Source organism: Megascapheus bottae, chromosome 15, assembly GCF_031878675.1.
Source record: "Megascapheus bottae isolate mThoBot1 chromosome 15, mThoBot2.hap1, whole genome shotgun sequence".
Classification (NCBI taxonomy): Eukaryota; Metazoa; Chordata; class Mammalia; order Rodentia; family Geomyidae; genus Megascapheus; species Megascapheus bottae.
In genome coordinates, this window is record NC_143523.1 from 29,409,084 (window position 1) to 29,431,369 (window position 22,286).

Sequence of the window (22,286 nt, forward strand, 5' to 3'; positions counted from 1 at the left end):
ACTTCATGGCTGTGAAATGGTAAGAGATTGATTTATGACTGTTGAAATAGTAGGGGAGCCCCTGGACAGAGGAAAGAAGATAGGTCTAGCTAATTGGTTTGTGGCTTCAACAGTCTTGAAACTGGAAAAGGTCAATGAAGCATAAATTATTCACCCACCTCAAGGTCAGACTGGAACCAACGAATGTTGGTATGGTAGTATTGCTGTGTCCTTGCTTTAGTGACAAAACCTCCAGAGGCACAATTTTGATAGCAGCAAGTTGTTGCGTAGTCTGATGAAGCTTTTCCTATGCTGCTGTTTGATGAAAGTAGATTCTTATCTTCCTGAGAAATGCTACGGTACGTATATTCATAACTCCATGATTCGTACGGGAGAAAATTAGAAATTAGGATCAATGGATTGTTTTTAATAAAGGCTATTCTGAAGGCAATGGCTTTCTGTATCCAAGATGATTCTTCAGAGTAAGTAGCTCATACAGCTCTAATCACCTCTCCTCCCATTCCTAATGCTGTCTTTGGAAACCAGCCAGTTGTTTAACACTCAGCTGTTTTGACAGCTGATAAAAAAAAGCAATAAAAATAAATTGTACCCAGAGTGATAACTTAGCTTGCTAGATTTAGATTTTGAAATATAAAAATAGAGAAGGTGGAAGTCTGGAAATGGGGGATATGGAAGGTAGAAGGACTGTAAAGGGCATTCAAATGACTGGCAGATTGGCTATCAACATCAAGAAGAAGGAGACAGACTGTCACACATCTGACAAAACCAAGTACTGAAAACACAGCCAGAACTCAGAAAAGGAAGAATGTGGAGGGGAGGCCTCTTACAAGGCCAAAGGAATGGCTAAAGTCTTCACTTATGTAAATATTTAATTTGGCTATAGTATTTGAGGGTTATCATCCTGTCTGTGACAGATAATTCTAAACTGCCATTGATACTCTGTGTAAAGATATGTAACATATTAAAATACAGTAGATAGACTTGAACAAGTAATCTGCAAAAATTTTGTGTTTCAAACTGAAAAAAATGTACATAAAGATAGTGGGAAAAAGTGAATGTGTACATTTAAAAATAAAAGCAATTCAGGATAATTTAGCATAAGAACAAAAGATTTTTGAAACATTTAATCAGGGCCTGAAGGTATCACAGTGTTGAAGCTGCCAGAAATTCCGATTCTGGGTACATCAAAGAAAATATATATTAATTTTACCCATCCTGTTTAGAAAGACAATAAGCAACTGGATTTAGTTTAGAAAGTTTCTCCTTTCAAAAATATTAAAATATTAACATTTGTCCTTACAGACAATTCATTAAAAGGACAAAAGAAAGATTAAAAGAATAAAAGCTACCCATATTAAGTACCTACCTTGTGTAGAGTGCCATTCATTAATTCTTACATTCTTTTTCATTGTGTGTGCTGGTTCTGGGACTTGAACTCAGAGTGTGAGTACTGCTTCTGAGCTTTTCATGCTCAAGGATAGCACTTTATCACTTGAGCCACAGCTCTGCTTCTGGCTATTTGATGGTTAACTGGAGATAAAAGCCTCATAGACATTTCTGCTTGGGTGGCTTCACCCCATAATCTTCAGATCTAAGCCTCCAGGTTAGATAGGATTCCAGGTATGAGCCTCCAGTGCCCAGTTAAGTCTGATATTCTTAAGAATATTACAAATATTTGTCATTTTCTCTCTTTTTGTACCAGTCCTGAGGTTTGAACTCAGGGCCTAAGAACTCTCCTTGGGCTTCCCTTAACACTAGAGTTCTACTATTTGAGCCACAGCACCACATCCAGCTTTATCTGTGTATGTGGCACCAAGGAATAGAAACCCAATCTTTGTGCATTCTAGGCAAGCACTCTACCACTAAGCCATGCTCCCAGCCCCTCTCTTTCTGAACACTAAATACATTGAGATTCAGATAAGCAAAAAGGTTTCAGTTGTTGGTGGTGGTTTTTGTTGTTTTTTGTTTGTTTGTTTTTATTTCTTGATCATTGAGCTTGAATGGACGCTCTCTCTGAGCTTTTTTCTCAAGGCTAGCACTCTACCACTTTGAGCTACAGCTCTACTTCCTAAGCTGAAGTTTATAGTTAAATTTTAATGACCAGGGGCAGGGAGTTTGGCCTAGTGGTAGAGTGCTTTCCTAGCATGCACGAAGACCCGGGTTCGATTCCTCGGTACCACATACATAGAAAAAAGCTGGAAGTGGTGCTGAGGCTCAAGTGGTAGAGTGCTAAGCCTTGAGAAAGTCCAAGGACAGTGCTCAGGCCCTGAGCCCATACTCAGGCCCTGAGCCCAAGCCCAGGACTGGCAAAAAAAAAAAAATTAATGACCAAGCTAGAGTGCAACCTCTTAGCCTCCTAGCCTCTTCATGTGAAATAAAATACCCTGGAGAAATTTGAGACAGCTGAAATCTTATTGCAACAAGAGACACCATATCATATATTATCATTCCAGACTCTAGTATCTCCATTGGGATATTTTGTGCAGTAGTACTATCTATTTTACATAGGAGATATTATCCATGTGGCATATTAGCCAGTGTTATAAGTTAATAGCATTTGGTAGCATTGTGTGTCGGTACTATTGTACATACATTCAAGTACCTACTTTTGCAGGCAAAATATCCTATTTTTTCTACTAGTGCATATTAACTGCACAAAGGGATTTCAGTGTGGTGTTTCTGTATGTCCTTTCCTTCTTCTGTATGTATTTTTTTGGTCGGTCATGGGCCTTGAACTCTGGGCCTGGGCACTGTCCCTGAATTCTTCAGCTCAAGGCTAGTGCTCTACCATGTTGAGCCATAGTGCTACTTCCTTCATCTATGTTTTCTAGTACCTCTTCTTTATCTACAAGTTCTGATTTTAATCTCCTAGTAGATTTTCAATGAAGACTTAAAACCTATTAAGCTTTTTATTCTAAAATCATAACTTTTTAAGAATAATTTCTTTATTAAATTCTCCTTCATGTTTTGGATTACTTTCATTATTTCATTTGTTCTGGAATTCTCTTTTATCATCATTAATTTAATTGATTATTCTAATAAGTAATACGATCTTTGAGATTTTATGTTTTATTATTTTTAGAATTCATTACTATGGTGTTATAGAGGAGTCATTTGACCTTGTTTTTCAAATTTCTTACATTTTGGCATTAGGATTTGCAAGTCTGAATCAAATATTGATGTACTCCCACTGTTAGGACTAGATCCAAGCATTTTTTCCATATTCAGAGCACCAATCCCCAGTTGTTCAAATTGAGAATAACTACAAGGAATCTCTTTGTAGAAGGGTCAATTTCCTACTTCTATTCTTTCACACTACAACTTTCCCTTTGTTTCCTGTAATTTACAACTGGCTGCAGAGTGCTTCACAGCCTGTATGTTGGGCAAGTTTGTACTTTGTCTAAAAGTTTGTGTTTCCAAAGTCGGCAAATGTCCAAACCGAGATATTAGCCTCAAATGTATTTTTGGACTAAGGGGAAAAAGTAGAGCCCTGAGCTCTGTGCTAGTTACGGGAAAATGGAAAGAGCTAGGTATTCCAAGCACTGATCTCAGAGTGGTTTACTACTTGTAGTAGGAGGATGAGATATGTGAGTGGACTTGAAGAGTCCTACTTGACAACAAATGACCACTGGAACACAATTTCTGGAGCCTAGCATCAGTAATTTAAGAAACAACCCCTCCACACAGCTCTTGGTAGGGGAGAGATTATAGAAATCAGATGATTTGGTGGTTCTGACCTCACGGCCCTCAGACTTATCTGGCAGCAAACACTACTGAATAGTTTCAGGTGGACTCTAGTATTTTAGTCTATGTCTGGAAGTTCATCTAGCTGCTTGTGTGCTGGGAGATCTTTTGGAAATCCTATGATTTAGAATATCTATAGTCGAGGCTCTCAGTCCTACCTGGCATCAAATACATGCCTGGATATAATTTCCAGTGGTGGGCCTTTGTGCTCTTGGCTCCAGCCTGTCAGCTCATCTTTCGGCTAGAAGAAAGACTGAGGGTATCAGGAGATTCAGAGGGAATGATCTTAGAGCCCTCAAACCATCCTAGCAGTCAACACATATCTAGGCTTTTGAGTCTTAATATTGTACCAGCCATATGCATGTGCATTGTTTCCATTAATGAGGGTAGGTGATAAGACTTGCTCCTTACAAGGGAAGAGGACTTTCACAATCATATCCTTCTTTACCAGGGTTTCTTGATGCCTGAACTCTGTGGAATCAGACTCCCTGATCTGTGATTATTCTTGGGTTTCAGAATAGCAAAGGCTTGAACAAAAGGCTCCCTTTCAAAATAATATCTGAGTATAATTCTCAGAGATGAGGGGAGTAACAGTATGTCTTTCCTCACTGAGGTTAGTCTTTCACATCAGTGCAGTTGTTGTCTTACTAAATCTCTACACGAGGTTTGAAAAATGTGGGTAGTGTGGTTGCATTTTGCAGCCACAGTTTCCAGTGTGTCATAATTCTCTCCCAGTTCCCCACCTGGGATCTGGGCAATATAGCTGGGGGTAATGTTTGCTACATTCCTCTGTTGCTTCTGATTCTCTTCTGTGTTACTCTTTCATGATTTCAATAGAATGCTCTTCCTTTTCTGTTTTCAGACTATAGTCTCTCCTGTGTTACCTGACTATTTTCATCCATGGAATCAAGATTGTAAACATTTCCAATTCACCATCTTACCCCACCTATGGACAATGTTCTTAATCAAATAAAGAAGGCGAGTCTTCAAGGATATGATCCTATAATAGATAAGAAAACTAGACATGAACAGAAGATGGTGCCGAGACAACAGGAACGCTGCCTAGCTCTCTCTCACAAAAAGAGAGAACCAGGGAGTCCCACGAGCCAATTATCCTAAGAAATCCACAACAACAAACTCAAAAAGCAACGGAGAAGGACTCAAACCAGAAAAGAAATCCAGATAAAGCTCACATCCAACTTTCTCAAAGAATTCAGAATGCGAGGGTCCCTCCCCCACACCTCCCCACCAGCTTATCCTCAAAAAGCAGGGGAGGGCACCTGGCTGGGCAGCCCCGACCCGCAGAAACCAGCATTGGACCAGGTGGAACCCGGACGCGGAACAGAACAGCAAGCAGTGGAACCCAGACGCAGACCACAGGCGGCGGAGGAGACCCGAGGGGAGTGAAAGACTCCCCACCACCGTGGAATACCCACAGATGGAATGCAGAGGTGTGAATACCACAGCGGGTCCCCAAACACATAGGGAAAGCAGAGAGGTGCCAAGCAATAGAACTTAACTCAGACCTCTCCACCCCGCCTGAGAAAGACTGGCAGGAGCAGGGGGGCAAGGAATTTAGAATCCTGTCCCTTCCCTCAACAGCCCCCTCCCTCAGGCCATTGACTGGACCCAGCACCCCACCAAGGGAGGCGGAACTGTCCCAACTCCCACCCGCCCAACGGGCTCAACTCCCGGCCCTCTGACTGGAGAGAGACAGGTGGGCGGACCCTAAGACTCAGCACCCCACCAGGGGAGGAGGAGCTGTTCCAGCTCCCACCCGCCCACCAGGCTCCTTTCCCAGGCCACTGGATCTGGAGAGTGGAGGGCGCTGGGACCCTGCCTTACAACAGCGGGTAGAGGGTGCGGGAAAATAGGAGCCAGCATCTGTCCCCCTCAATTCTTGAGCGGGGCATCCTCCAGCTGGGAATCCTGAGCAAGACAGCACCGAGGGGCCCCACAGTCACAGACTCTGACAACACAGTGGAAACACAGCAGGGATCTAAAGGGCCGACCAGCAGCCAAGCTCACCTTCTGAGAATTAGAAAGGCCCATGTCCTCAGCTGGGCACCACCCCTGGGAACAGAGCGGTCTCCTGCTGGTCCTGCTGAAAGCCCCTGGAAACTCAAACCTCAGACCCTTGGTTGGGGGCCGCCCCTGGAAGCAGCACAGGAAAACATCTGCCCAGCGCGCTCAGACTGAAGCTTGCAGATCCATCCCATGGCCCACTGTGAGGCCACTAATTGGGCTGAGAGCTTGTCGTGCAGCAACACATAAGTTTTATTCTAATACTTTCCAAATTTTGTGCACAAATATGCTACCTAATTACCAACTTAGGTCAGTTATCCTTATGCTATACCTTTTCTTCATTACTATAATAATCTTACACTCCTACGTTAATCCTCTTGTACCTCCCCTGACCTCTCTCATTCTATTTTTCTATCTCTGGTCCTCTGTTCGTTTTTAAACCCTTATAATGCATGGACCTACACTTGATGGCTGTTGAGCAATACTGTATATCTAGGTGTTCAATTATACTCTAGGCTCACAGGGACTTAAAGAGAATAGGGATTGGATTGAGAGGCTTATTGTTTTGGGTATAAATCGCTTATCAGTGGTTGTATTAGACTGGTCTGTAAGTGCACAAAAAGAAAGAGTGATAACACCAGTCAAAAACTGTGAACATCTACTGTCTGCCAGCTACAGAGGTCTAGGTTGGTTATATCTGAAAAACTATAATCGTGTTTAGTATTAATCTTGCTCCCATTTTCAAATGGGCAGAACAAGAAACTCAAGAAAAATGTCAAATCAAGAAACAACATCCCCCACCCAATGTAAACAGACAATGGAACAGTCACTGGCAAACCTAGAGGAGAGTCTTCCAAGTGTTATACAAATGCAATTGATAAACATCATTAATGAAAAATGTGAAAATATAAAGAAAGAGATAAGGGAGGAAGCCATAGCTAAACAAGATGAAACCATAAACAAGGTGATAAGTGAAAAAGAAGAAGCCATAAAGGAGGCCATAATAAAGGTTTTTCAAAGAAAAATGGATGAATTCATAGAATCCACAAATAAAAAGGTGACTGAACTCCAGCAAATGTCCAAAGAAAATAAAGCTACTGAGCTAACCACTCAAATGGAAATCAAGGAGCTAAAGAAATCCATACATGATCTAAAAGAAGAGATGCAAGGCATCAAAAATGAGCAATTAGAAGCAAGGGAGATGAAAAATAAAGTAGATAGCTTTGATAACAGGTTAGACAATGCAGAGGAGAGAATTTCTGGGGCTGAAGATAATTTAGTTGTTATAGAGAAAGAACAGAAAATGAGTCAATCCAAATCTAGGAAATATGAGAGAGCGCTCCAGGAGGTCCAAGATACAATTAGGAAGTCTAATTTAAGGCTAATTGGTATTGAGGAGGGTCTGGAGAAAGAGGTCAATGGTATTGGAAATATACTTCAGGCAATCATCTCAGAGAATTTCCCAAATATCCAGAAGGGCAGGCCCATCCAGATACAAGAAGCTTTTAGAACCCCAAACAGACCTGACAAGAAAAGAACATCCCACATCGTAATCCAAACTGGATCAATAGAAACCAAAGAAAGGATCCTAAAGGTAGCCAGGGAAAAGGGATCAATAATGTATAAAGTGACTGGAAGCATATATGTCATGCCCTGTAGTCAAATAATTACCAACAAAGAATACTATACCCAGCTAAGCTCTCATTCATAACTGAGGGAACAATAAAAACATTCCATTCCAGGGAAAAGCTGCAACAATATGTAGCAACAAAACCAACACTACAGAGAATTCTCAAAGATGTCCTATACATAGAAAACCAAAAGAAATGCAATATAGGGAAAGAAATGGCACCTAAACAGCATACCATCTAAGGACCACAAGAACTGTCAAGACACAGGTCCTAATAAAAGCTTTTAAAAATGGTAGGAACTAATAAATATCTCTCAATCTTAACTTTCAATATCAATGGACTTATCTCTCCAACTAAACGGCATAGACTGTCTAGTTGGATCAAAAAGCAAGAGCCATCGTTCTGCTGTCTTCAAGAGACACATCTTACCCCAAAAAACAATCATCTTTTGAAAGTGAGAGGTTGGAATAAACTCTATCAAGCTAATGGCCCTCATAAACAGGCTGCAGTTGCCATCCTCATATCAGATAAAATAGACTTCAAACTAAAATTAGTAAGAAGAGACAAAGAAGGTTACTACATACTAAAGGGATCTTTCCTCCAGGAAGACATAACGATCCTAAATATTTACACGGCCAATCCCGGGGCTCCAAACTTCATCAAGCAAACTTTACTTTCATTGAAACCACACATAGATCGAAAAACAGTGATTGTTGGTAAGTTTAACACACCACTCTCACCTATAGACAGATCAACAAGGCAAAAAACTCAACAGAGAAACCTTAGAACTGAACAACTATATACACCAACTAGATCTAACAGACATCTGCAGAATATTCCACCCAGCAACAACACAATATACATTTTTCTCAGCAGCACATGGAACATTTTCCAAAATAGACCACATCTTAGGCGATAAAACAAACCTGGACAGATTCAGAAACACTGAAATTATTCCCTGCACACTCTCAGACCACAAAGGCATCAAATTGGAACTGAACACACATTTTCACCAATGAAAACCCTGTAACTCATGGAGACTGAACAACACATTGTTGAATCACCAATGGGTCATCGAAGAGATCAGAACAGAAATCCAACAGTTTATGAAATTTAACAGTAAGGAGCACACAAACTACCAACTCCTTTGGGACACAGCAAAGGCAGTACTCAGGAAAATTTATAGCGCTGAGTGCCTATAACAACAAGTTGGAAAAATTGCAAACCAACAAGTTAATGTCTCACCTTAAGCTCCTGGAAAAAGAGAAACAAACCAACCCTAATCCCAGTAGAAGAAAGCAAATTATTAAAATCAAAGCAGAATTAAATGATTTGGAATCCAAAAAAACTATAGAAAGAATCAACAAAACAAGTTGGTTCTTTGAAAGAATTAACAAAATTGACAAACCCTTAGCAAATCTTACCAAAAAAAGAAGAGAGCATATCGAAATAAACAAAATCACAGACGAAAATGGTAATATCATGACAGAAATTACCAAGATCCAGAATATCATGAGGGAATACTTCTCAAACCCTTACGCCAACAAATTTGAGAATCTGGAAGAAATGGATGAATTCCTAGCCAATATTAACATACACACCCTGAATCAAGAAGAACTAACCCAACTAAACAGGCCTATTTCAAGCTCTGAAATAGAAATGGCAATAAGAAAAGCCCAGGGCCAGATGGATTCACAGCTGAATTCTATAAGGTCTTCAAAGCAGAGCTCACACCAATACCCTCAAGGTCTTCAACGAAATTGAAAATGAAGGTTCTTTACCAAACTCATTTTATGAGGGCAGTATAACCCTCATCCCCAAACCAGACAGAGATTCATCAAAGAAAGAGAACTATAGACCCATTTCTTTGATGAACATCAATGCAAAACTTCTCAACAAAATACTAGCCAACCATCTACAACAACTCATCAAAAAAATTATACACTATGATCAAACAGGATTCATCACAGGGAGGCAAAGCTGGTTCAACATATGCAAATCAATTAATATAATTCAACACATCAACAGGAGCAATGACAAAAATCACATGATTGTCTCAATAGATGCAGAAAAGGCATTTGACAAGGTACAACACCCCTTGATGCTAAAAGCTCTGGAGAAACTAGGAATCCATGGAACATTCCTCAATATAATAAAGGCTGTGTATGACAAACCCACTGCTAGTATTACACTTAATGGTGAAAATCTAAAGCCATTTCCTCTAAAATCAGGAACGAGACAAGGATGCCCACTCTCTCCACTCCTCTTTAACATAGTACTAGAATTCCTAGCCAGTGCAATAAGGCAAGAAGCAAGCATAAAGGGGATCCAAGTAGGGAAAGAGGAAGTAAAACTATCCCTCTTTGCAGATGACATGATTCTGTATTTAAAGAATCCTATAGACTCTACTCCCAAGCTCCTTGAGCTGATTCAAAATTTTGGAAGGGTAGCAGGGTATAAAATTAACCCTCAAAAATCAACTGCCTTCCTTTACGCCAACAGTGAGAGGAGCGAGGCAATAATCAGGAAAGCAACTCCTTTCACAATAGCTTCAAAGAAAATAAAAAATCTAGGAATTACCTTAACTAAGAATGTAAAGGACCTTTTTGATGAAAACTTTAAAACCCTAAAAAAGGAAATGTAAAGGACCTTTTTGATGAAAACTTTAAAACCCTAAAAAAGGAAATTAAAGCAGAACTAAGGAAATGGAAAAACCTCCCATGCTCCTCGATTGGAAGAATCAACATTGTGAAAATGACAATCTTGCCAAGGGCTATCTACAAATTCAACACAATACCCATCAATATCCCAATGGCATTCTTTAAAGAAATAGAAGAGGCAATTCAAAATTTCATATGGAATAATAAAAGACCCCGTACAGCAAAAACACTTCTTAGCAGAAAGAACAGTGCTGGAGGAATTTCAGTTCCAAACTTTAGACCCTATTACAGGGCTATAATTATCAAAACAGCTTGGTACTGGCACAGGAAGCATGAAGACCAATGGAATAGAACTGAGGACCCAGATATTAAACCACAGACCTATGGCCAGCTAATCTTTGAAAAAGGAGCCAAAAAAATAGAATGGAAGAAAGATATCCTCTTCAACAAGTTGTGCTGGCAGAACTGGTTAAGCACATGCAGAAAACTAAAGTTGGATCCTTCTTTGTCACCCTGCACTAGAATTAACTCCAAATGGATCAAAGACCTGAAGGTAAAAGCTGACACACTGAAAACTTTACAAGAAGGAATAGGAGATACACTAGACTTCCTTGGCACAGGTCGAAACTTTCTTAATAAGGACCAAGAATCACAACAAATCAGAGAAAGGCTGGATAAGTGGGACTGCATTAAACTGCAGAGCTTTTGTATGGCAAAGGACATAGCTAGTAAATTAATTAGGAAGCCTACAGAGTGGGAGAAGATCTTCACCAACCAAACAACGGACAAAGGCCTCATATCTAAAATATATCAAGTGCTCAAAAAATTTAATCACTCCAAAACTAATCTCCAAAGTAACAACCATCCCATTAAAAGATGGGCCAAAGACTTAAAGAGAGTGTTCTCTGAAGAAGAAACAAAAATGGCCTATAGACACATGAAGAAATGCTCAACATCTCTGGTCATAAAAGAATTGCAAATCAAAACAACTCTAAGATTCCACCTCACTCCAGTTAGAATGGCCAGGAACAGGAAAACGAATAACAACAGATGCTGGAGGGGATGTGGCCAGGAGGGATCACTACTACACTGTTGGTGGGAGTGCAAACTCATTCAACCACTATGGAAAGCAGTGTGGCAGTGCCTCAAAAGGCTAAACATAGAACTCCCCTTGACCCAGCAATACCACTACTTGGCATTTACCCAACCATCCAGAATCTAGGGCATACTAAATCCACCAGCACAACAATTTTCATTGCAGCACTATTCACCATAGCAAAGATATGGAACCAACCTAGATGTCCCTCAGTTGATGAGTGGATCAACAAGTTGTGGTATTTGTACACATTGGAATTCTGTGCTGCTGTCAGAAAAAACGACGTCGACCTATTTGCTAGGAAATGGAAAGACTTAGAAAAAATCATATTAAGTGAAGTAAGCCAGACTCAAAGGAACTTAGGCTCAATGGTTTCCCTCATTTGGCATAATCAGTAGAAACCTTGGGCTCTACTAGCAGAGATCTGCAATAGAGCAAAATCTTGATACATAGGCCATATAGTGTGACACTACTTGAAAGGACCTCTAGGATATTGAAACAAAAGCCATATAACGAATGATTGTTGTCCTTAATGCACTATGTTTTCTCTCATCTCCTTTGCTGTCCCTTGGGTATCTCATATTGTTAGAGTGTCTCACTCTGTTATCTGATATATTGAATTTATTTGTATTTGGTTATTTGAAATTTGATAGGGAAGGGGGGAAATCCAAGGCGGGTGGGGGTTGGGGGGGAGGGTAATGGGTACCAAGACATGTGAAAGGGTATCAATGTATGTGAATTAATGCACCTTCTATCTGGCAAATATCATGTAACCCTTTTATTAATTACAATAAAAAATAAAAAGAAAAAAAGAAAACTAGACATATCATTAATTGAAAAGTTAAGGTTTTAAAAAGTGCATATACACGACAGGGGAAAAAGCAAAACATATTTATCTTGTATTTACCTAAGGAGAATTTTTTTTAAAAAAAGAGAGAGAATACTTTTCCATCTTGGAAAATGACACATGGTATATAAACACAGCTGCCCTTGCTAGCATATGTGCTATAGCTTGCTTCAAGTATATTTTCTTGGAATGATTCCCATATTGATGAAATAACTGCTTCTTTTAAAACCACCCAAAATCCCTTTCCTATTATCAGGTAGCATTCAAATGAATACTTGCTTTTTTTTGTGACGCCTGTATTTCACAGACACTATTCTTTTGAATCTTGAAGTAAAAGCAGGCTTTGATTTTATTCCCCAGTTTTATTACATAAATGTGAGGGCACTGAAAGGAGGATTCTTTACAGTTTAAGGGTTTGACTTTAATATAAAAGTGGCTGGTGTTAACTCATGGTCACTCTAAAGTCATAAAATCTGGTTTTCAAGAAAGGTGCACTAGGTGTTTAAAGGTGCCAGATAACCATAGTGCCCCACTTTTTTGTTCATTACTTTGGGCAAACCAGACACAGGTGCTAGCTAGGGGGGATCAGGCACTGAATTATCTATTCTGGATCTTTATGTTGATCAAAATCCTAACTATTGGCCCAACTCTACTTCATTTTGTGCCAAATTACAGTGTATCCAAATTTCAGAGCCAAGGAAAAGCAACCACTGATAGGAGCATAGAATTAGGGTTCTTCTACTTGGAGTTGTAAATGGCTTTATGTTTAGATACAAATGCAATATCATAATTTGAGTCATATTCAACATGGATTTCGCTAAGGCTGTGTTGCCACAAAAAATTACCATTTATATTTGGGAACAGACATTTTGAAAAAGAATCCAAACTCTAGATTCACTTTAATAGATATTGTTTACTTATTGTTTATGTGTCTGAGCTTTTAGGAAGCATTTTCCTTTGCCTGAAACATCTGTTAATTCTAATTCCAGACTCAGACTTTTAACATATTTTAACATACATCAGACTTTTTGTATATTTTGTGACATATTGGCAAAACATTTTTCTGATTAAAAGATGAGTAAATGTCCATTGTAAAAATATTTTAAATACATAAAAATTGTAAAGAAGAAAACTAATGCCACTCATGATTTAACTCTTCATTGACAATCATATTTAAGAGTAAACAGACAAAAATTTTGAAAAGCAAATAGAGTCAATATCTATGTAAGGAAATCATACAATGGCTTGATTTTTCTGCTTTATTCCCACTGGGATAAAAATCTAATGGGACATGCAGATAAGTGGTGGCAGCATTGGAGGAGGAATTCACATTCTAAAGGAGTGAAAAGTTAAAAATAGTAAGATTACAATCAAGTATATGGAAATTCAACATTGTTTCTGTCTGCATTTTTTTACATCCACTAGAAAGTCCAAGCCCTTTTGGTTTGTTTCTTCATAGAGGATCGGTGGTCATAACCTGATCTGTACATACTTGTTTCTTTCTTTGTGAGAGATTTCATTTCTTCTTCTAAAGGTCATCTTTTAATATATGATCCCTGTAGGAGCCGAACTAGCTGAAATAAAATAATAAGAACGCTTCAATGCTCATCTCCAAACAAGCTAACAAACTCACAAACAAAATCCAGTAGTTCAGGAGGGGGGGGAGGGAAATGTTCATTGCAGCACTATTTACCATAGCAAAGATATGGAACCAGCCCAGATGCCTCTCAGTTGATGATTGGATCAACAAGATGTGGTATTTATACACAATGGAATTCTATGCTGCTATCAGAAAGAACAACATCGCCCCATTTGTAAGGAAATGGAAAGACTTAGAAAAAGTCATATTAAGTGAAGTAAGCCAGATTCAAAGGAACATAGGCTCAATGGTTTCCCTCATTTGTCATAACAGTAGAAACCTTGGGCTCTCCTAGCAGAGGTTTACAATAGAGCAAAACCTAGATACATAAGGCCATACAGTATGACACTAAATGAAAGGACCTCCAGGATATAGAAACAAAAGCCATATAATGTGAGAATTTTGTTCTTAATATGCTGTTATTTTTCATCTCTTTTGCTATACCTTGGTTATCTCATATTGTTACAGTATCTTGTTATCTGATATATTGTATATATGTTTATTTGTTTATTTGAAATAGGATAGGGAAGGGGGGAAACAAGATGAGAAGCAGGGGTGGGAGGGAAATGGGGACCAAAACATGAAAAGGGGTAGCAATGTTTGTGAAGTAATGCACCTTCTATCTGCAAATATACTGTAACCCTTCTATTAATTACAATAAAAATGTATGTAAAAATAATAAAGTTTTATCATCAGCAAATATACATTCTAAAATAAATGTAAAGTGTTCAAGTTGTGAGAGTCTCAATTTGAGGACCATCTGTGAAAAACACCTTTGAAGAATCATCCAGGAATTTTTTTTTCTTAAGAATAGGCTACATTTGTGATCTTTCCTCTCACAGGGCCACCCGCTGCCACCATGAAAGTTTCAGAGGGTACAAGATCAACCCTGGGCACGGGAGGCGCTATGCCAGGACCGATGGGAAGGTTTTCCAATTTCTTAATGCAAAATGCGAGTCAGCCTTCCTTTCCAAGAGGAATCCTCGACAGATAAACTGGACTGTCCTCTACAGAAGAAAGCACAAAAAGGGACAATCGGAAGGAATTCAGAAGAAAAGAACCCGACGTGCAGTCAAATTCCAGAGGGCCAGCACTGGTGCATCCCTTGCTGATATAATGGCCAAGAGGAATCAGAAACTAGAAGTTAGAAAGGCTCGGCGAGAGCAAGCTATCCGGGCTGCCAAGGAAGCAAAAAAGGCTAAACAAGCATCCAAGAAGACAGCAATGGCTGCTGCTAAGACTCCCACAAAGGCTGCACCTAAGCAAAATAATTGTAAAGCCTGTCAAGGTTTCTGCTCCCCGAGTTGGTGGAAAACGCTAGTTTGGCTGATCAGACTTTGAAATAAAGATCTATATGTAACTTAAAAAAAAAGAATAGACTACATTTGTGTATTACTGCTAAAATTCTGAGTACATGTTTTATAATTTTAATATATATAAATACATATAATTATATAATTAATTATAATTATATATGTTAATTATTACGTGATGGTTAATTGAAGATAAGAGTCTTGCGGACTGTGTTAGTCTGAGCTTGCTTTAACCAGCAATCCTCAAATCTCAGCTTACTGAGTAGAATTACAGGCATGAACTATCAGTGCTTGCATATAACCAATTTATTTGTCCATCATCCATTTATATGTACCTAGGCTGTTTTCATAATTTGGCATTTGTGAACAGTGTAGCAGTAACATGATTGTGTATCTGTTTCTCTAATAAGCACATTTTAACGATATCAATTATATAACCAGAAGTGGAATGAATCTTAGGTATTTTTCTAAATTTTTTCAGGAACCTCAATCTAAAATTTGTGCTTTACTATTTAAATTAAGCACATTAACTTTTTTCATATATTTTTATTGTAATTAATAGAAGGGTTACATGATAATTGCCAGATAGATGGTGCATTAATTTCCATACATTGATACCCTTTCACATGTCTTGGTCCCCATTTCCCTCCCCCCTACCCCCACCCCTCATCTTGTTTTCCCCCCTTCCCTATCCAATTTCAAATAACCAAATACAAATATATCCGATATATCAGGTAATGAAGTGAGATACTGTATATCAGGTAATGAAGTGAGATAACTGTAACAATATGATATAACCAAGGGACAGCAAAAGAGATGAGTGATAACATAGTACCTTAACAACAGCAATCATTCTTTATATGGCTTATGTTTCTATATCCTAGAGATCCTTTCATTTAGTGTCCCTCACTTTCTGGCACCATTTGCTTTCAGGAAGGCATATTTTCATGGAAATAAGCACAAGAAAAGACTAAACAGATCCCACAATAATTTAAACATGAATGATGATAAAGCAAGATTTGCCTGACAGTTTCTTTATATAAATTAAGCTATGTAATGCATGTGTAGGGTTCAAAATTTTGAAAAAAAAATGAAATTTCTTTTGATTTTTTTTCAATTTTTTATTGTACTTGCTCAGAACTGTGTGCAATTCATTTGTGAATATGGGATTTTCTGTATATCAATTTATATGTTGAGTCCCCAAGAAAAAAAGTCTTGGCTCTACAATTCTTTCTTTATTAAAAAAAATTTCTTTGAGCTATGATCTGTCATGAGAGACAACTTTTCACTTTAAAGTCCACTGTAAGCTGACATTTCTGTAAAGTACAATAACATGAATTCAAAAACTAAAATGAAAAACTCAAAACTCAAGTTCCAAATGTTTATGAGTTTCTAGAAATATAGAATTACTGCATCAAATTGAAGTGTGCTCACTCTCAAGTTCCACACTGTTATGATCAGAACGAAGGCTTTACACAAAATCTATGAAGCATTCTTGAGCATGACTACTATGGGTCATAGCCAGTGACATTATGTTACAGGTAAAGAAACTGTGGCAAGACAGACCAAATGATTAGTCCAGAACTTTTAGGATAGAGAGGAGTAGACATTCCTAATGCCTAGAACTTCAAATGAAAACAAGATATTTCTCTAATATTCTTTGATGATTAAATTCTGAGAAAGGTTGAAGATGCTTTCCTATTGTGTCAATACTCATTAGTATAATTCTTGACTGTAGTAGATTCTTAAATAGCCGAAGAATTCACAAATAAGTATTCGAGTAAGTCATTAAATAGCCACCATTATTAAATGCTTTTCTCCACACTGACTTACCTGTTTACATTGAGCCTTTTTGTCAAGGCCTTTTTGGACAATAATATCCTTTCATAATTTTATGCTTTATGTGCAGAAAAATATCAACCTGAAACCCAGTACATAGAAACCTAATGAAACAGCTACAGGGGAAAATAGAAGACGTTGCAAAAAATGAGGCAGTGAGATCATAGGTTCAACAATTGTGTTTCTATTTTTGCCTTTCAAATTTAAATCAGTCATAAAGAACTTAATTAAATTCTTTCCCTTCCAACCAGGTGGCTGCTTTCAGATAGCAACAAAAACAGTTCCAGGAAAAGCAAAGCTGTGTCCTAAGAATTAGAAGCCTTGTCAAAGAAATACTCAACACTTCTTCGTAGGCAGTACAAGAACTCTCCTCAAAATTAGCACATTTGTGAGAATGGCTAGCTAGGGAGACAGGGTCTGATATTAGTTCTATAAAATAGAAGAGCTCTATTAATCTAATTAAAAGAAAACAAAAGAAATACAGTTATCTAACGATCATTGCCGTTTTATGGCACAGGCTCTTCCAAATGTAACACAATTCTTCAGTTGTATTCCATATTTACCAGACAGCATACCAATGCTTCTAATTAAGGTACCTCATGCATCTAGTGAAGAGGTGACTGCTTTGCTTAGTACCATAGATTTAATGTCACATGGAGGAGCTTATCCCTCTGCACATATATTTTTTGACAGAGGTAGAGATAGTTGTTGTCACTGTGGATTTGCTGCTGGGTTGATGCCAGAATGCAGACTTTTCTGGCATTTTGTTCTTCTTTTTTGGCTTTGTCTCCTTTCCATGCCAGCTACTAGCCTGAAGCGTAGGGGCTCAGGGATCCTATTAATATGATAGCACAATCTTAAATTAACTGCTGAAAGCGAAGTGACGCTTCATCTTGGAGAGAATGCTGGAAAAAATTGCTGTAAGAAATAAATCTTCCTTCCATTATTTTCAACTATGAAATAAATGATTTAGGCCCTGTGATTTCTGAAATCTCCTCCTCCTAACTCTAAAATATTACAACTCAACAAGATACGGGATTTCTTCCCAATTCCTTAACTAAACTTTCAGACCACAATATGAAACATTAACATTGGGAGAAATCAACTTAATTACTGAAATAATTGTCATGTTCTCTTAAATCTTTTTCCTCCATTACCTCAAAATCCTAAAGCGAGGAATAATAAATCTGTTTTTGAAAATCTAAGTTATTAAAAGGAGACACCATTTAAATGTATCAGTATAAAGTTCTCTCATTGTTCTTTGTTGTCTTCCTTACTTTCTAATGTAACAATCTCCCTAATAATCTGCTACTGGGTGTTTCTTTTCTGGGCGAAGTATCTTTTGTCCCTGGGGGTTACCTGAAATCTTTCACCATCTGTCTATATTCCATACCAATCTGAACCTTAGTAAAGAAATGCCAAAGTAGCTACTTAGGAAAGCAGATATCATTCTTGTAAGAAGTTATAAGCATGGAAACCTATGCTGCAACTACTTTCTTAAGATTTTAAATTAATTTGGGTAGTCAGCAGAACTCTCTAATTCAAATCCATTTACTAGAGGAAATAAAATCCATCATTAGATTTTCTAGATATTGATACTGATTTTAATTTCTTAGAAATTGGTAAAAAATATTATACCCAGTAGCTCTGGCCTTGAAATTCTTATTTTCAGCCATAACTGATTCCTAACATTATGTCTGGACACTAAAGCTATTAATCTTTTCACATATTAACATATAAAGGTTGATTATCCCATCTGAACTATATCACTGAAATTGAAATTTTGTTTGGACAGTTAAAAAATCCACCACAACAAATCACTGACCTTGAAAACTGATGTTGGTATCATACATGGGTTTTCTTGAAGTTCCCATAACATAAAGCATAGCATGAATCTACCGCTAAAATTACAGATGTCTTAAAGATATCAATATTCCTTATTTATGACAAGAGATATGCTCTTCACAATTTCAAAATTACATAATTTGCAGAAAGAAAATTGCTTATTGGTGATTGTATATGACGTTTGTTTTTGTCATTCTTTTAATGTACCATTTCAAAATAAGTTGAAATTTTTAGATGGGTTTAGGACATGTGACTTTCCTATCATCACATTTTATTTTATTTTATTTATTTTTTTGTCAGTCATGGGGCTTGAACTTAGGGCCTGAGCACTGTCCTTGGACTTTTCTCAAGGCTAGAGCTCTTCCACTTGAGCCACAGCACCACTTCTGGCTTTTTTTTATGTATGTGGTACCAAGGAATCGAATCCAGGTTTTCATGCATGCTAGGCAAGCACTCTACCACTAGGACAAACTCTTGGCCCTATCGTCACATTTTAGCAAGGTTCTAGAAGGCAGTTTCTTTTCCATAAATTCTACAAAAACCTTTTGCTTTTTGAAAATTCAAGCATTTCCTTTTACTGTCTGTACTCTGATATTCTGATATTATAAATCATGCTTTTCCTAATCTTAAATGCTACCTCCTTTGTGGTGCTAAAATCTCTATGATTTATGTGCATTTCTATGTCTACGTCTGAAGATAAAAAATATGACTAGAAAAAAGCTAACCACTTTTCTCTTTTGAATGTGTTGTCTTGATTCATCTGAACTTAAATAAAAGAATATTTTTAAAACTTCATATTCTTATTCATGAACCTAAGAATTCATTCTTGAGAATGACATTCAAACTACAGAAATGGCCAGAGTGGGGCTGAACTGTTAAATATAATGAAAGTCTCACTAACATTTCTATCTGGGCTGGCTTTGAACTACAGTGCTCAGATCTTAGCCTCCTGAATAGCCAGAGCCACCAGCAGTCAGCCAGATTTGTACCACTTTTCTTTCCTCGGCGTTGTATTTTCCTTCAGTGTCCCTTTCTCTTTCTTTCAATAGTAGAAATGTCAGAACATTACACACGCAATTCAGTTTCGGCAATAAGAATTAGATTATCAAAAAAAAATGTAGTTCTATGTGAGAAATACCCTTTGGGGGATCATAACAGCTGGTCTAAAAAGCAGCAGCTGCACTAAAAAAGGTTGTTGAAAGACAATATTTTTAGTTCCTTGGGATTTTTATCTCCTTTTTGGAACTCTAGCATTAATTACCATATGTTATGAAAGTTTACGTTTTGTAGCTAAGTGTCCAACTAAAACATCCCAGAGTCCTTGATGGAAAGTAGAAACTAAAATCAGTGGTTGCTGCAGAATAAAGAATCTAAGGTCAAGTTCTAAAGTCACACACACAAGGCATGGAGAGTGGATGCTAATTTGGGGCCCATTCTGCAGAATCTAGGAAAGTCCATCTCGAGTGATTGTTTTGGTTTTGGCTTTTGTTTTTAACCAAAGATCAAGTCAATTGTTAGACTGTATTTATAATACACACTTTGCCTTTTAAGAAAGGAATGAAATATCTGGAACCCCAGTAGTCTCAGAGGAAGGACTGCTCATTACAGGAATGGCTGGGGAGATTATTGAAGAAGCATGTCTGAAAACTACAAGGAAATACCTTAACATCTGAGGCTGTGTGACTCCATACTTCTTTTTACATAAAAATAACACATTCATTTCTTTTTTTAAGACAGTTTTGTTTAGGTTATTTCAAATCTACTACTAATTAATCAATTCCTATTTCTCTAAAAGCCTTGTATCTTTAAACTGCAGATTATAACTTAGTAGCCATTTTGTAGCCATGTAAATAAAAGCAATACATTGAAGATGTGTTTATAGCCAGGTTTAAAATACTTTATTTTGGAAACTATTCTTGGAGGATTGAGCTAACTGTGTCTAGAGATAACTAATTATGGAACATGTTATTTGAGATACTAAATTTTCCTTTCTTGAAAGCCAGTTATAAGACACTATAATGATGGACCAATAGATTCTCAAGGCTATATCACTACAGAAAAAATAAAACCCAAACTTCTCCAAATCTACATATTCTCTATGGCCTTTCCTACCTTCAGATGTCACTTGCTCTCTGTATATTCTATGAGACCATTGATCTTGTCTATCTTCTATTTCTCAACATCTAGAACAGTGCTATGCAGAAGTTATGTAATAAATACTCATTGAATGAATGAGCTAATGGATGAATAGGGTCTTAGTGCATTTAGGTGGTTTTTTTTGAAGGTGGTTCCAAAAAAAATGTGTACACTGAGTAATCTGTAAACAATACAAATCTATTTTTCACACTTGTGAGGCCTGGAAGAGCAGTAAATGTTTTCTCACCTGTCAGGTGGAAGAAGGGTGCATAGGGACTATTTGCTTATGTAAAGCACATATCTTCCAGATGAGATAAGAACTTCCATGTCCTAACCATCTATAGGGCCTTCTCGAATTGGTAGATGTTTCCTCTACTGACCTCACTCTACTCTTTCTTACCGCAGGGACCTTTAAGTTAGGAAGCATTATTCCTATTTTTTTTTATTGCAGTTACTCATAGCTTCCTTCTGTTTACTCCAGAACTCTTTTCTCCTTTGTTCTTTCACTTTCCTCATCTACTGAGTGTGAGGCTTTAATATAGCAATGATGGAGTGAGATGAGAACAATTTCAAAGGTTAGTCAGAACTATCTATAGCTGAAACATGCTACCACAAATCTTGTATCCTTACACATCCAGAAGAATGAAATTCAAAACTTCAGAGAATCCGTTTCTGGTGTTTGTATTGTTGCACTGATTTATTTCACAAAAGGGAATGGAGTGAGGGGAGAGAAGCGGGAGATATTTTTGAACCACTATCATCAAAGATGTCTGAATGACAGAACATAGGGCAGAGCTGGACTATTTTTCAGAAACATTTGTTTGGTACACAGAAAGATAACTAGCAGGTCCTTAGGTGATGGGAATAATTAAATCTTAATTTTAAAATTTCCAAATCTCTTTAACATTCATTACCTAGTGGGCCTAATAATATTGTGAGATCACTTGTAAATCTTGATAGCAGGCATTCACCTATTTCCTATTTTTGTTTTCATTTTTTTCAGTTAAATACTTTGCCTGTAAGCTCTATAAATAACAGGGACTGTATAATTTAGGTGCCCCAAATGGATACTTAATGTTCCATTAAATTAGAAATCACAGCAGTGTGATTTGGGCTGTGTCTTACTGGCCAGAAATAATCAGAACCCAGGAAGATTACAGAAACATTTTAGTCAGTGACAAAAGATTTACCACAGTTCTAAGAGAAAGCATCAAAGTATATCATCCAGAAATGTATTAATGTTAAATTAAAATTGGGTGACTTCTTATAGTAACATAACAATAAGTCTGTACTTGATTCTTATTATTTTTTAGCTGTTGTGAAGCTTTGATAGGACTAGAAATTTTATGCTGAGACCATTGAGGAATAACAAGGTTGAAACAAGAGAACATGCATTTGGGGTTTTGAAAACTTTCATATAGAGATTTGATTTTTTGTCTCCAATATTTATAGGATAGCTTTGAGCTAAAAACTTTTGGAAAGATTCTTAAATCCTCTAACTTTCAGATTCT

At 37.5% G+C, this 22,286-nt stretch overlaps 1 pseudogene; it reads left to right on the forward strand.

Moving 5' to 3' along the window:
• The first annotated feature begins 429 nt into the window (after window positions 1–429).
• Window positions 430–15,017, forward strand: LOC150054088 (large ribosomal subunit protein eL24 pseudogene; annotated as a pseudogene).
• Window positions 15,018–22,286: the final 7,269 nt, after the last annotated feature.